Genomic DNA, 14,290 nt, shown 5'->3' on the forward strand with positions numbered 1-14,290 from the left:
GAATAGGAGTTGGAGGGCCAATGCCTTCCTCTGTTACAGGGCTGCAAGCCTGCAGTATATGCAGTGATTCAAAGTTCCTTGATATAAAGGCGAACAGAAGCGTCTGTTCCTCTCACAAACAAATTGCCACCACTATGCAAAGGAAGAATGGATCCACGTTACTTTATAAATGAACCAGTTTTATCTGCTTCCCAACACCCTTGGAATTAGACAGCATAAGAACACTTCCTGCCATATCCCCATAGCCAGACCTATGCATAACAGAGCTGAGACTTAATTCCCTCAGTCTGATGTCAAATAACTCCCCCGTCCCATTTTACTCGGGCACAAATGAGTTGCTGTTTTGCTGAGTGTATTTTAACACCAACCAAAGCTGAAAACTGATACGACAATTGCAGAACAAGATTTGCAGCTCTAATTTTATATTTCTTTAGAAAAACAAACAAAAAAGAGAAGGGAGGAGGGAAGAAGGCATTAGACAAAAGGTACAAACAGCAGAGTTGATCGTTGTCAGTTTAAATGCATAAACACAACCCTTTGTGCACTTGCCAGACAGACACATACCTATAGATACAAGCTTGTGTGGAATATGACCACAAGTTCGGATCTACGGGTTTGCGGCAACAGGCAGGGGTCTCTTCTGCAATTTGCTAGGTTTGGGGGGGTTGGTTTGGTATTTAAAGAGGAAAACCATTTCTGCAAATGAAATTTCAGAGCTGTTAGCAAGTAGGAGCCTTCATTCTCCTCAGCACCTTAAAACCCCTCCTTTGGAGGGATTGGGGGGGAAGAGTTTCTTACTGACTTTACTAAAGTTTCCATCACTCCCATGTTTTTTTTTTGAGAAAAATCAGCAAAATAAAGCAAATTTTCAAGTAAAGAAAATAAAGCAAATCTGTGTTTCTGTCTCGCAAGTACTTTGCTGGAGAGAGTTACCGATGATTGCACAGCAATGGAGAATTAACAGCCAACATTGGAGGTACAGCGCTGACAGTGAAGCAAACTATCAAACAGCCAAGCTTTTTGTTTGGAGAAAGATTTGCAATAGACAGTCATACCCTCACCCTGCAAAAAGTTATCTTGTTTCCATTCTGGCAGCCCCGTTAAAACAGACGGGAGAAAACAACTGCAAAGAGTTGCTTTAACTTCCAGAGAAGTCATTGCTGGTGTGGGGTTCTATTTTAATTCTGTTTTAAAAGAAAAATAACCCTTTCACTCTGCTAAACAATACAAAACTTTCCTCTCACTCCAGCTCTCTGCTCTCTCACTGCGTTTCTCCCTAAAATGAGAGAGACAAATGCAAAACTCCCTCAGGCTTTTTCTACTAAGTCTTAAAAAGCAGTTGTGGAGCAAAGTTTTGCCACTGCGAGCAAGAAGCGTCCCCTCCTTCCCCCAGAGTTTCCAAGTTTTCTTTCCTGTGTAACTAACATTTCCCATTAATGAAATCTTATTGGGTGGGCAACTGGTGGGGAATTAGGATGAAAAGCAGGCTGGCTGTAAGCCTCCGCATAGAAGCGGTGAACAAAATCAGAGGCAGAGATTGTGGCTTAAAGTGTTCCACTTTCTACCTCTTCTCTTTCTCCAGAAGATAAACTATATTCATGAGAGCTAATATTATTCGCTATAAAATGAAACACTTGGAAAATAATTTTGCTATGTGGATGCTTTTAGAAAGTTCTCCCACTTCATGTGGAGGTTCTTAAAATAAATCACTTCAACCTTTCCAGCCTGGTAAGCTTGCAATTAAAAAATACAATTTTCCTTTATTGGAATTACTGCTTGCGCTGGGTTACAAGAAACTCCTGTTCCATCCAGCAATAGAGATGTTAAACTTTTTCCATCTGTCCAAAGGTTATCTAAATTGATCATCTAAGTTTAGATTCCTACGCTTATACTCCAATACCTACCTTAAAAGTGTCCAGCTTTCCAAAGTTTTCAGGACTCAAAATTCGTGCCAAGAACGGGAGCTGCAGGGATTCGGGGTCTTTGAAAAAATCAGGACAACTCTTATGTTGGAGCCTAAACGCAATTTAGCAGCACCCAGAATTCAGCAAGCTCTAGCCCTGCAATAATTGTGCAGCGGTCAAGGCAATGGGTCAGGGAGCACGTGGTCCTGCAGACAGAACAGAGTCACATCATGCACAAATACACGTATTGTGCACTGCTTTGGAACCGAACTGCAAACGGAATATAACAAATGTTACCCTACCAAAAATAACCCAAGCCCTCCCACTACAAAGCTCATTTATTTCAGGGAACCTAAGATTCAAATTCAGATTGTCTTTTGACTCGTCTAACAGGGCCTAATTGGCACAGTGTTAGGAGTCAGTAACATTGCTGCTGCATATACCAGTACTTCTTACAATGGCAAGCGATTTTACCATCAGACATTTGCATGTCACCCCCATGCTAGAATGCAATACTGCATAAGAGTATTTTCTTCACGAGTATATTCATTTTGATCCTAATATTCTTTACATTAATGTATGTATATGAAGGTAAGCTCATTTGCATGTCTCTGCTGGCAAAGAAATACTTTATTTTACGCATAAAAGACAGGAAAAAAAAATAATGACTGCACTGAAGTACACGTACTATGTGGAAGTTAAATTTTTACTAGGTTTTCCTAGTGCAAAAACTTTCTTTCCCCCACTTAATAGCTCACAGTCTCATTTTCTAACCACTGGGATAGTTCAAGTCCATGAAGGAAACCAAGATGTAACATTTGGGTGGCCTGTACATACCTCCTTGTGGTACAGGACACGTGTCCTCAATTCTGACTGGTCTGAATGGAAGCTGCAGGCACCCAATGTACTTCAGCAACTGCTCTTTAGTACTGAATTATCTCAGATCTTGTCAGAGACAGAACCAACCCTGACCTTCCAAGAGCTCACCACATGCTCCTAAGGGCAGCTGTTAGGTGTTGACCCACACAGCAAATACACCCTCTATTTAGTTGCCTAAATGAAGGTTGATCTCTGCTGCGGATCTGGCCAACCATCTCCTACTCCCTTGCTACCTGATTGGCTTTTACAAAACAAAAGGGAAGAACTAGTGTTAGGATCCATCGCCAGAGCTCCACTTGTTAAAAAAGGAATGAGAGAAAAGGAGAAAACGGCAACAGCCCTCTCTAGAAAAGCACCTATGTATGTCAAATAAATCACTCAGGCAGGTCCCCACTATAAATCTGATCGACCACTTCTGCATTCCTGTGAGCCCCGGAGCCAGGCAGCTCGGTGGCACAGAGATTGCATTTAGTGGCACCTGTATGCTGTAAATTACACATATCCAGGAACCAGCCTACTCCTTTTCATACATTTGGGAAAACACACTCATGGACAGGTTTTGAGACAGTGAACTGATAAAGGCAGCAGCAAATGAACACAGTTTTGTTAATGAACACTGCTTTTTTAAAGATGAATTTTGCTTAGATCAGATATATTCAGGGACATTGAACGAGAGCCATAGATTATACAAGATCTGGGGTCTGAAACATTTCCCTACATTGATTAATCATACAGCTATTGTACCTTTTGAAAACCTGATGAACATACACACAGTGGCAGAAAATCCATGACAGACAAACAAATCAATCATCTTCACACTGGATTTGTTTAGAACATTAAGATTACAAACAAAAAGTTTCAACCTCCACATTAAGGATCGTATTATTTATATTAAGGATCACGATAGCCTTCTACTCTGCATACTTTGCTTCACTATTAATTTTATGTCAATGATCACAGGATCAACAAGGCTTTGGTACTAGAACCTGGGACAGCCAAAAAGTAATACACTTTTGTTAGCATTAACCCAGTCTAAGACTGGCGTTTTATAGATTTATAGGCAAAGGAGTACAGAAGGAAACATGTAGAAATAAAGTCTCTAAAGACGTAACATTGGTTTAGGTCTGTGGGTGGTATTCTTGCAAACCACAAAGCATAAATACCCTGTCCAGGAAAATTGATCATTATGGAATGCATTGTGTGCCTGAGTAAAAAGCTGTTTGCAGCCATTTCATACTTCTGCCACAAAAATAAGGCAAATAAGAAACACGACTGCTAAATAAGTCCCATTCTTTTCCCCCAGTCCTTCCCCCCATTTTTAACCCAAATCTATTTAGGCCTGTAAATATATAGATATATATAGATAGATATGTATGTAACACACACATGCTCTCTCTTAAGTTTAAAGACCCGCATCAACAGACTTCTGTACTTCAAACAATTTTAAGGAATTATAAGGCAAAGGAAGATAGTGACTGGAGAAGGCACGAGAAACCAAATTACCTCAGGAGCAGCATTTTACAAGATTTCTTATCGAATGTGCGCTGCCATATTGCTAGGCCCAACTCTTCAAGGAACGTATTCTGGAAGACAAAATATTCAGGGACATTTTCATGGCATATTTTCAAGCAGTGGATTCTACCTTTAATATACCCAGAGGCTTCAGCTTTAGAAGCAAAAGGAGCAGGCAAGGTCCTAAGGCAGACATTACTCCCCTCTCCTGATATCCCAATTCAAGTCTTTTTTAAGGTTATTTTCTGTGTTACACCTTGGAACAACCCACTCCCTCCCCCACACAGTGAGTTAAATCTGTGGAAATAAAGCATTTTTTGTAACACAAGCATTAAAGAAGTTTGCCAATACTATTACCACCAAAGCGATTAAGCAAAAGAAAGCAACGTGGAGGTTGCAACAGCAAATGCATTCCCTGCTAGTTAGTAACACGCATCAACTTCTTAAACTGATTAGTTATCATAGATAGATCCGTATCCAATTAAAGTTTGATAAAACAGAATCAAATAGGAGGATCGTTACCTGCTTTTGAGAAGGTTCACCAAGCAAGCATTTTAAGCTTTTTGACTCTTTTAACACTGATACAAGGAATAATTATTTCTCTCTGCCGATGCGATTGTTAAAAGAAGAGAAACCCCGGATTGTGGTGGCTTCGTGGATGCTATTCTTTTTGCACCACAGCAGGATTCTTGGCTGCCAGTCCAAGCTGCTTTCACTTGCCAAGTTTTAAGATGCCGGTTTTGCCTTTCATTTTATTGTTCCTTTCGCAACGTTAAAGACCGACTTAAAAAACCATGCACAGCTGCTATCGGGGAGGGGGGGGAACTATTTGAATTTAGCACAAGAATGGAGATGAGGAAGGAGCGCGCTGTGATGTAACCACAACGACACCCACAGAAATATTTCCAGTATTGGGGGGGACGGACTCACGCTCGGAATCCTGGCATTTGCCTACAACACGGTTGGGATCTTAGTGTAAGAGAAGGGAATAATAAAACCATCCAGACCTACGATAAACCGTAGTCACGTTAGAGGTGGAGGTTGATACCTCTGCCCCCCACCACCTATTTTCTAAATCCACTTTCTGCGGCTTAAAACTATTCTTGCTCATTGAGGATTTCTTCCAGGGGGTGCAGGGAAGCAGAGGTTGGGGAGCAGCCTAACAAAAGGATTCCCCCCCCCCCCCCCGCACATGGACTCCTACCCCACCCTTTCGCTGCTTCCCTCTGATAGGAGTTCACCCATGCCCAAATATCCCGGCCTTTCTTTTGACGCAATGCCACCGTGAAGAGACTCGGCATCACGGCGCAAAAGCTTCCATCAAAATTCAGTCCCCGGCTGCGAATCCTTTCATCAAACACGTTCATTTATCGTAAGCGACTCATTTTCATTTTTGCTTTGAAATTGTGTAAAAGGAAAAGGTGGGAGTAGATTAATTTTTTCCAAAAAAAACCCAAAAAACCACCAACTTCTCTATATATGAGTTGATTTATTTTGTTTTACTTGATGTAGCAACAAAACTATTGGGATGGGTACCAAGGCTCAACTGCATTTAAATGAACGAACGGCAACAGAAAGTTGTTTGTGATCCTTCTCAGACTTTAGCTATTCAAAGCGTTATGGTGGCTTACGCTCAGTATACATCTATAGAATGATATAACTCCTCCACTGAAACACACACAGAGTCAGTCTGAACGACTACGTCTTGATACAGATGTTGGAGGGACATGTACTTCCTATTTGTGTAAAGAAAATTCCCACTCGGGCATGGCTCCTTGAGCTCCCTGTGCAGACAGACCTACGTGCATCTGTAATGCACCCAGGGTAGTCAGAATGGCTGGGGACGACTAGTTTTCACAGTACATAGGTGACTGTTTATACAGCCTGCAAGCCAGAAAATGGAAGCTGTTTCAAACATACAATAATCGAGGGTGAAAACAGCCCTGACACCAGCTGTTACATGTGCAGAGGTTTACGGCTGACTTTACAGCAGAGCTAACTTTAACTAACAGAAGATGAATGCACACCCCCCATTTCATATTTTAGGAGAAAAAGAGAGACTTATAGTTTCTATGAACACCAACGGTCTTAAACAAAAGCAGCGTGAATTAATAAAGGGGAAGGAAAAACAGAAGCTTTGTTCTAAAGTGGAAGCGTAAGATGTGAAATTTCAAAATCAGATGGCTTGGTCTGTGATTTCTTTCATTTAAATGAATTGATCTGTTGCTAAACTGCGGCTCTTGTGCCAAGAAACTTTTAACTCTTTCGGCTCAAAGCTCCCTGTGTTTTGCTCTTTTCTCCCTCTTCCCAATCACTGCAACTAAACCAGAAAGCAGAAATTAAAAATAAAGGGGGGAATAAGAACCCAGAGCATAGAGAGAACAGGGAATTAAACCCACAAGCACATGCAGAACACAAAAGAGCCACAATATGGAGCGTATCGGGGCTTCGTTAGAACTTCTACTGTATAAACAACGTGATTCTTGTTCTTACAACATTGCTAAAACTTGGAAAGGCGACAGAAAGGCCTTCAACCGTCACAATTCCACGTACAGCGAGAAGTCCGGGGCAAACCCAACCGAAACAGGGCTAGCAGCAAGAAAAACAACAGAATCCCTGACCTGATTCATTGCAAAGATTCACTTACCGAGAATACCTTAAGCATTTCCAACAGAACCCCCTTTCCTACACATGCTCGCCTATGTGAAAAAGAACAAAAAAAGCCAACTGAAAAGCTCACAAACCCAACCCAAAAGGTAGCTGCTTTGGTAAAATTTGGGTGAAAGTTCCTAGTGCTTTTCCAGTTTGGTTTGGATTTGGTTTGCCCACTTCAAAAAAAAAAAAAAAAATTAAAAAACTGAATTAAAAATATTGAAAATAGCGGTGTTGTAATTAAATAATTCCAGGGAAAAATACTTGTGTGTAGAATAAAAAGAAATATATATATATATGTACATCTTCCACTTTCCAGTTCTGCTGCAGTTTCCCCTAAACTGCTGCTGCTTGCTCCAATCTGCTGCCTGCTTAACAACGGAATGACAGGCAACATCTGTTTGTATAGCAGCCAAGATCAAGCCTTCAAAATTTTTTTGGCTCAGTTTCTTTTTTTTTCTACTTTTTTTTCTTTATTCTTTTTCTTTTTTTTTCCCCCCTCCCCCCGGAAAACTGTAAAAAAAAAATAAAAATAAAAAAAAGAAGTCAAAGAAAAAGTAAAAGCGCACAGCGAGATCCTGAAAGCGACTCAAGTGAGGCAGCAACTATTTCCCCTTGAGTTATTTCAAGGTACAGTACTTCGAGGAGAACTCTTTCCTCTCTCTCCACCCGCCGTCACCTCCTCCCCTGCTCTCCCCATCCTTCTCTCTTGCCCCACGCTATTAATAAAGTATCACATAAAGTGGGAAAAAGAAGTAATAATCCAACGTACCTTGATCACTAAAAGGCCACTCCCTCCTATGCGGAGGGAGGGGGGTTCTTCAGTAGGCAACTAAAAAGGAACTGTACGGGGAGGGGAATAACGGGACGGTTTCGGGGGACAGTGTTGCCACAATCCTCTCACCCTCTTTTTTCCCCTCTCTTTTCCTCCATTTTACAGACTATAAAATATACATCGTGCATATTTTCAAAATAAATAGTTTTAAAATAAATAAATTTGGGGGAGGGGATGGGGGGGGGGGATAATAAAAAAAATGAGCCCAGAGCCAAATACAATTCAAATGACTAACAATGTCAGCCTGCTGCCAACTCTGTGGCAAATCGGGAGAAAGCACAATAATTCCACATGCTGAGATGGGAACAACTGGAAAGCAACCAACTCTCTAGAAGTCACAATGAAAACTAGTACGGTGCCCCCACCCCCAGCCCCCTCTGCCATCCCTTTTGGAGTCACCCCCCTGTACCCTCCTCCTTCCAGGGATAAAAAAAAAAGAGATGGAAAAATAAGCCACTAATGTAACAAAAGGAAAAGGAGAAGGAAAAACAACAACAAGAGCATCAATTGGAGCGATTTAAAAACTCAGGGAATGTTTTATTCACTGGTGATTTGGGACAACGCTCCCTGTGCACACACAGACACCCCCCCCCTCCTCCCTGACATGAAAAAAAAGACACCAAAAAATCAGACAAGTTGCTAAGGAGACTTGTGTAAACTCAGAATACAGGCACATTTCTGGCCTTTCCCCCTATATTCCATCTTGTATTCCGATCACGCACCACTGCGGCACGATTGCACCAATGCACTGCATTAATCTTGGCCTTAAACGGGCTGACTGGCAAAGCAAACTGTGTGTATATATCATCTTTCAAACTTAACAAGTTAAAGGGAGAGAGGGTGGTGGTGGGTGGGGAGGGCTGGAGGGGGGGCGGGAACCTTCGTGCTGAATATAAAATATAGGAGCCGAGCTTAGTAAGGGAATTTTAAAGAGGAAGTGTTATCCAGGCGTGTATATATAAAGCTGCAAGCCTCCCCGAGCTTCCTTGCGTCTCTCCCGCTCCTCTCTCTCCCACTTCTCCTCACAAAATCCCCCATCCCCTGGCAGATGTCTGAATCCCTGCCAGATCTAACAATGTCAGACCCACTCGCTGCCACCAGACACTGGGGCTGCAGACTACCTCATTCTCTCAGCACAGTGGGGTCGTATATACATATTAAACAACCCGCCCGATTTCTTTTTGCTTTCAGTTCCTGATGTGCATGTTCCTAAATCATACATTTAGGGATAATATTTTTGCCTTCTACTTTTGGGAGTAAATCAAAGCCTGGGCCACTCATGTCACTGCACAGCACAATCCATTCCACAATCCATTCCCTTTGGCTGGGACAAAATTCATTCAGCACCTGCCTTCTGCTCGTTTTGTACACTGCATTTCACAAGACAAGGATTTCAATCCTCACATGAGGAATCCGGTAATCTACAAATTCAACAGTGGCACATGCAGGAAAAGCCAATTTCATGGGCTGTGCCTTGGAGCTAGTCCTAGAGCACTAGTCGGCTTTCAGGTCTAACTGAGGGCTTATACTGAAGGCAGCATACTCTTGAAGTGGACCCCAAAATGCCATGATGAGCATCATCCTCACTTTATACCTGGGTCAGCAAAGGCACAGAGGTGAATACATTTGCTCAGCCTCAAGAGGGTTTCTATGCCAGAGCTGAGAGTGGTCCCTGCGTCACTTCAGCACAGTCAATGTCACATCGTGGTGCCTCCCATCCAGAAGCATCATCATGTGTTGGGCATACAGGGTGAGATGCTCATTCTCTGCCATGGTACTTGCTGTTCACGTGAGGGACTTGAACCCTGCACTATGGCAGGGGTGAGGGTGCTGAACAGCCAAAAGTCCCATGGGCTTTGTCTCAGCTTCAGCATAAGATGCAAACAGATAACTGTGACTAATGCTCTTGACAAGGCATAAAGGAGGGACAATATGGAAATCTGAAAGAAAAAGTATAGCTGGACTCTGAGCATCATGTGGAGAAAGGAGAGGCTGGCCATCAAGAGCAGCTCTACTGGTATCTTCCACTTAATCTAATGACAGTCTCACTCTTTAGACTATTATCACAGCACCCATTGGGGCCAATTCTGGCAGTGTGCTTTCCTTTCAGCTCCAAATGACAGTATGAGGGCATTACTAACAGAGGAGAAATTTAGAAAGTTTTAATCACTAAATCCGGGCTCCAAAGCAAGTGAATCTGTGGCACTGCACAGAAGTTAGAGAATGAAATATGCATCTTAAAGTGCCTCTCAGTGGGTTAATGCTCAGGTGGTTATAGAGCCCTGAGATTCAGAGGTGCCTAGCATTGCCTCCACTTGTCATTTCTCATTCCTCTTCCATAGACCTGCTGGAAAGTGAACATTTGACTCACCTGACTGCTTATCTTTGTTTGAGAAGAACCACCTGAAACAAAAATATCAAATGAACAAGTTAAAACTATTCATTTAAAAGAAAGGTCTGGCTTTTGCCCCAGCAGATAAGGAAAAAGTGGAAATCATCATAAAAAAAATATTTCTCATATATTAGTGGTTTTCCAAGTTAAACGAAAGCACAAGAGAGAAATATTTCCCTTTTCCTAGGTTTCTCAGTTCCTTTGTACAGTGAGATGCTCCAAGCGCAACAACGTGGAGCCAAAGCATCTGCCCCGCAGGACACCAAGAGCTCAGGCCCACACACTCTGGAATGGCTGAAATGAGGTTTAAGATGATGTTGCACCTTTACTGCTTCTGAAGGAGGTTATCGCTTTGACAGCACAGCCAGGAGAAGGGATCATGCCACAGCTTCTCATAAGCGTCAATGAAAAAATGGGTGATTTTAACTTCAAGCCAGCAAAGGAGATGGTACAGACCTAACCAGACACTGCGCTGGGTTAGGAACTGCTCACACACTTCTTTCCCCGGGGTGAGCTGCAGCGGGGAGAGCTGCCTGCAGACATTCAGACCTTCAACCAGTCCAGTTGAGCTGGGAAGAGGATATTTGCCTTCGCCTGTAGCAAGCCATCTGTAGTTTGCCTTTGAAAGCCTCCTACTGCAGACACATCCAGCTCTGCTGAGGCTGATTTAGTCTTCCATCACCGAGGTAGACAACTGAGCCCCAAGCAGCCCTGCCTAAAGGAATTACGCTCAATACTGGGTAAAGATCCGAGTGTACTGACTGCACCTGCACCGCCGCTGTCAAAATCCATATGGGCTACAGAGCAAGCAGTCATGTGTGCTTAGCCTGGACACAACTTGAGCACATTTCCAAGGAAAAGAGAATCTGTAGGTCTCAGACCATTAGACAGATACTAAATACACCATCCGGCCCAGTAAGACAAGGTATTCGCAAAGCATCAGAATGGATAGAAAATTGGGAAGTAGTAAGGCAAGGTAGAAGAGGCAAAAATAGGCTAAAGCCACTGCATGAGCAGTACCATGTTCTTTACATGCTTTTCCAGCTCTAGGCCCTAAGGTTTTCAGAGGAATTTCTAGCGTTGAGGTTGACTAAGTGGGGCTACATTTTTGTTTTGGTTGCAAATTTGAAGGTACTATTTTTATCCACAAGTCCCCCAAAGCATCTGTTTCTCTCTAGCTGTTTAAGACTTCCTTTATAAGACCTAGTTAGAGGTATATCATTATTTTTAAATGCTACTCTTTGCAGTCACACTTACATTTTATCATCATTACATGTGTCATTATCTGTGTATTTGAACTGTGTAATTTGAAGATGAGGAGATAAAATCCTTGCAGGGGGTCTGAGAGTTACTTCCCCTTGAGCAAATATTTTGGGATAATACCTCCCATTTGGTACAAGCTAGTGCATTCACAGTGAAAGGAAAAGCAGTCATTTCACAGGTCATGCTTTAAAGGCACCTAGAGAAAGAAATGGTTCGGAAGCATCCACAGGGCAGGCTAAATCCCCAGCAGAGAAGAATACCCAACTCATTCCTAGGTTGTGGTCAACACACAGCCATCCAGAAAAATCTGTACAAATATTATCTACTTTCACTGGAAACACTGTATTCACAGCGAGATCCATTTCTCCCAAGGAGTAAGAGATGGGAATATATCCAACTGTTTCAGGGTTGGACTCTAGGACAGAAGACAGTATGTCTTTTTTAACAAGCTACATGGAGTCACAATTACAACAGACCTGTCAGAGTAGCGGTTTTGGGACGCTTAAGGGTTCGTATAATGTGATGTAAATGCAACTCAGGTCATTTAACTTAGGAGGCCACTTTTGTTTTGCTGTTTCTGTAACTGATCTACCTTGCTGCTACTGATGGCTATAGGGATTTTTATTGCCTCATCACCGCTGTCCCCAGGTGATGGGCAAGTAAATGAGACCCACTCCAATCTCGTCTTATAGCAGACAAAAGATACACTCTTGTTACCTGACAGGCAAGGTACATCCCCGGGAGACTGTATGGCACCAACAGTGGGATGCTGCCTCAACACTGGCAAAGCACCAGGAGACCTCTGGGTCTAATCGGAGACACAGACACGTTCAGGAGTGATGTCTAAAGCTGTATTTCAAAGGGAACTATCAGATGTGTCATGCAACCAGCAACAAGACATGTAGAATTCCAGTTCCTGACAAGCAATGGCCCCAGTGTGACCTAAGGCTGTGTTGGACTTGATACTGTACTAGGATCAAAAGCTGCTATGCTGTCCAAGAGCGGGTCAAGTGCACAAAGTGGTGAACAGTCACATGGTTTGGGTTACATTTTTCACACCTGTCAAGGTTTTCTAGTAAGAAATTTTGTCTTTATACACCCTACATATAGGTATAAATATATATATATATATTGCTAGGAATCCTAAGAAGAAAAAGCCTACCTTCTTCCACCCTGAAGTCAAAGCTGTAACGAAGAGACCAGCCAGGACAAGCAAAGGCAACTTTTAAACAGAGCAATAGTGGTTCACTGGGAGTGAGAACAGCTTTACACAGTTTGTAGGTGAGCAAAACACAGCGGGGGACAAATTCTACTATCCAAACCCAGTTCACAGCTGCTTATCCAAAAAGCAGCTGCCACGTGAAAGCTCAATAAGGCAAAACCAACTCCAGGGTCCTAAGGTGAATAACTCACCCAAGGATCTGCAGGTCTGCATTATGGAAGCGCCACATCATGCCAAGGGAACACTTCAGAAAGTGGATGGAACGTATTCATCAGGCATCAGCACACCCTGGCTAACGCTGGGAGACTTGCAGGGCACTGAGACCACAGCGGGTGCACACGCAGCTCACCCAGGCTGCCCAGCCCTACCCAGAGCTGCCACTGCCTGCCGTGTGCCCCCCGGGAGAACGTGTGCACACACCTACACATTCCTTCTGCATTATTCCATGGAAGGCTCATTCCTTTGGCCACTAATTCACTGAGCTCCGAGCAAAGCAGCCCTCTGAAAGCCGGTGCAAAGGCAAAAAGCTTGACTGGCATCTTATCCTATTTGAAAGTCAGGTATAAATCGTGCAAGAAGGACATTTTGTTGTACGTTGCTGTCATGTTTTATATGACTCCAAAACTTCAAACAAGAAACACTACCCCCCAAAAGAGGAAAACTGAGCCTGTGCATTATTCTAGACACACAAACCTACAAGTAGGTACAAATAAATTTAGTATGAAATAGATGCTGACACACCTAATGGAAGTCTCCAGTAACTGTCTTTCCTCCCTCCTAACATGAAGCTGACAAGTGTCCAAATCAGGTATCAGGGAGACAAACCTTCAACCCAGTCTTTTCCATCAGATTTTGACTGTCATTTGTGAAGCACTTCTGATTACTGGAATCCACTTATTTGGAGAAGTGCTGTGTTTATAACTTACAAAAATGTGGGCATACAAAATCTATTCTTTTTCTCCAGCCTTTTAGCGCTGCTCATGGACATTCGTTCCTTGGGCATCTAACTGAACCCAGAGAAGAATGTACCCTAATTTCATTTCCTAGTGCTGCTCCTCCTCAACCACTCTGAACCAGGCTGTTTCTCACTGCCATCAGGCTGAGTAAATAGCATTAATCATTGTGCCCTTCAAACTTGGCTGAGCTTTTGTGCCCTTACGTCCAGATTCTAAAGAGCTCCCCACTTGTAGGCGCATGGGGCTAGAACACTACTTTAAAGTTAAGGCTTTCAGAAAATTACCTGTGTCATCAATCAGGAGCTTTCAGTGTTGTAACTTCACTACTGCAATCGGGAGAGCAGAGCTTGACATTATACAGGCAGGGAATGGAAGCATGGAGGGAAGGAATGATTTTCAGAAGCCGACAGAGGAAGTGCACAACAGAGCCTGGAATTTATCTCACATCTCTTGGTTCCAGTCCAAATGCTTAAACCACAAGATCATCCTTCAGGCCTAGGACACCAACAGAATCTTTAACTCTCGCACTGGAAGATCCTGAAGCATTTTCAGTAGTTGTTTTGCAGCAGAGGTGGCCTCCAACCTTGGACAAGAACTGATCTGAGTGCCCAGGGCTCCAAGAGAGACAGAGTTTGGGACCTGTCTGTTGGATGAGAGCCTACACTTTATAATATC

The 14,290-nt window shown here is 42.9% G+C and overlaps 2 long non-coding RNA genes across 3 annotated transcripts in view; both read right to left on the reverse strand.

Annotated features, from left to right (window-relative positions):
* Positions 1–14,290, reverse strand: part of LOC130592302 (uncharacterized) — an 82,573-nt gene that overhangs the window by 33,897 nt on the left and 34,386 nt on the right. The window contains exons 1-3 of one of the 2 annotated variants that reach the window (XR_008970514.1): positions 4,818–5,110; positions 4,287–4,366; positions 1,905–2,110 (exon numbers count right to left, since the gene is read on the reverse strand). This is a non-coding gene — a long non-coding RNA (uncharacterized LOC130592302). Of the gene's footprint in view, positions 1–1,904; positions 2,111–4,286; positions 4,367–4,817; positions 5,111–14,290 lie in introns of those variants that run through there. The other variant, XR_008970513.1, reaches the window with a different exon arrangement.
* Positions 5,752–7,424, reverse strand: LOC130592324 (uncharacterized). The gene is made up of 2 exons (XR_008970528.1): positions 6,943–7,424; positions 5,752–6,179 (listed from the first exon to the last, which is right to left on the reverse strand). It is a non-coding gene; the product is annotated as an uncharacterized LOC130592324 (long non-coding RNA).

Source organism: Pezoporus wallicus, unplaced genomic scaffold, assembly GCF_028554395.1.
Source record: "Pezoporus wallicus isolate ANWC-B61680 ecotype Strahan unplaced genomic scaffold, APGP_CSIRO_Pwel_v1 contig_11829, whole genome shotgun sequence".
In the NCBI taxonomy this organism is placed as follows: Eukaryota; Metazoa; Chordata; class Aves; order Psittaciformes; family Psittacidae; genus Pezoporus; species Pezoporus wallicus.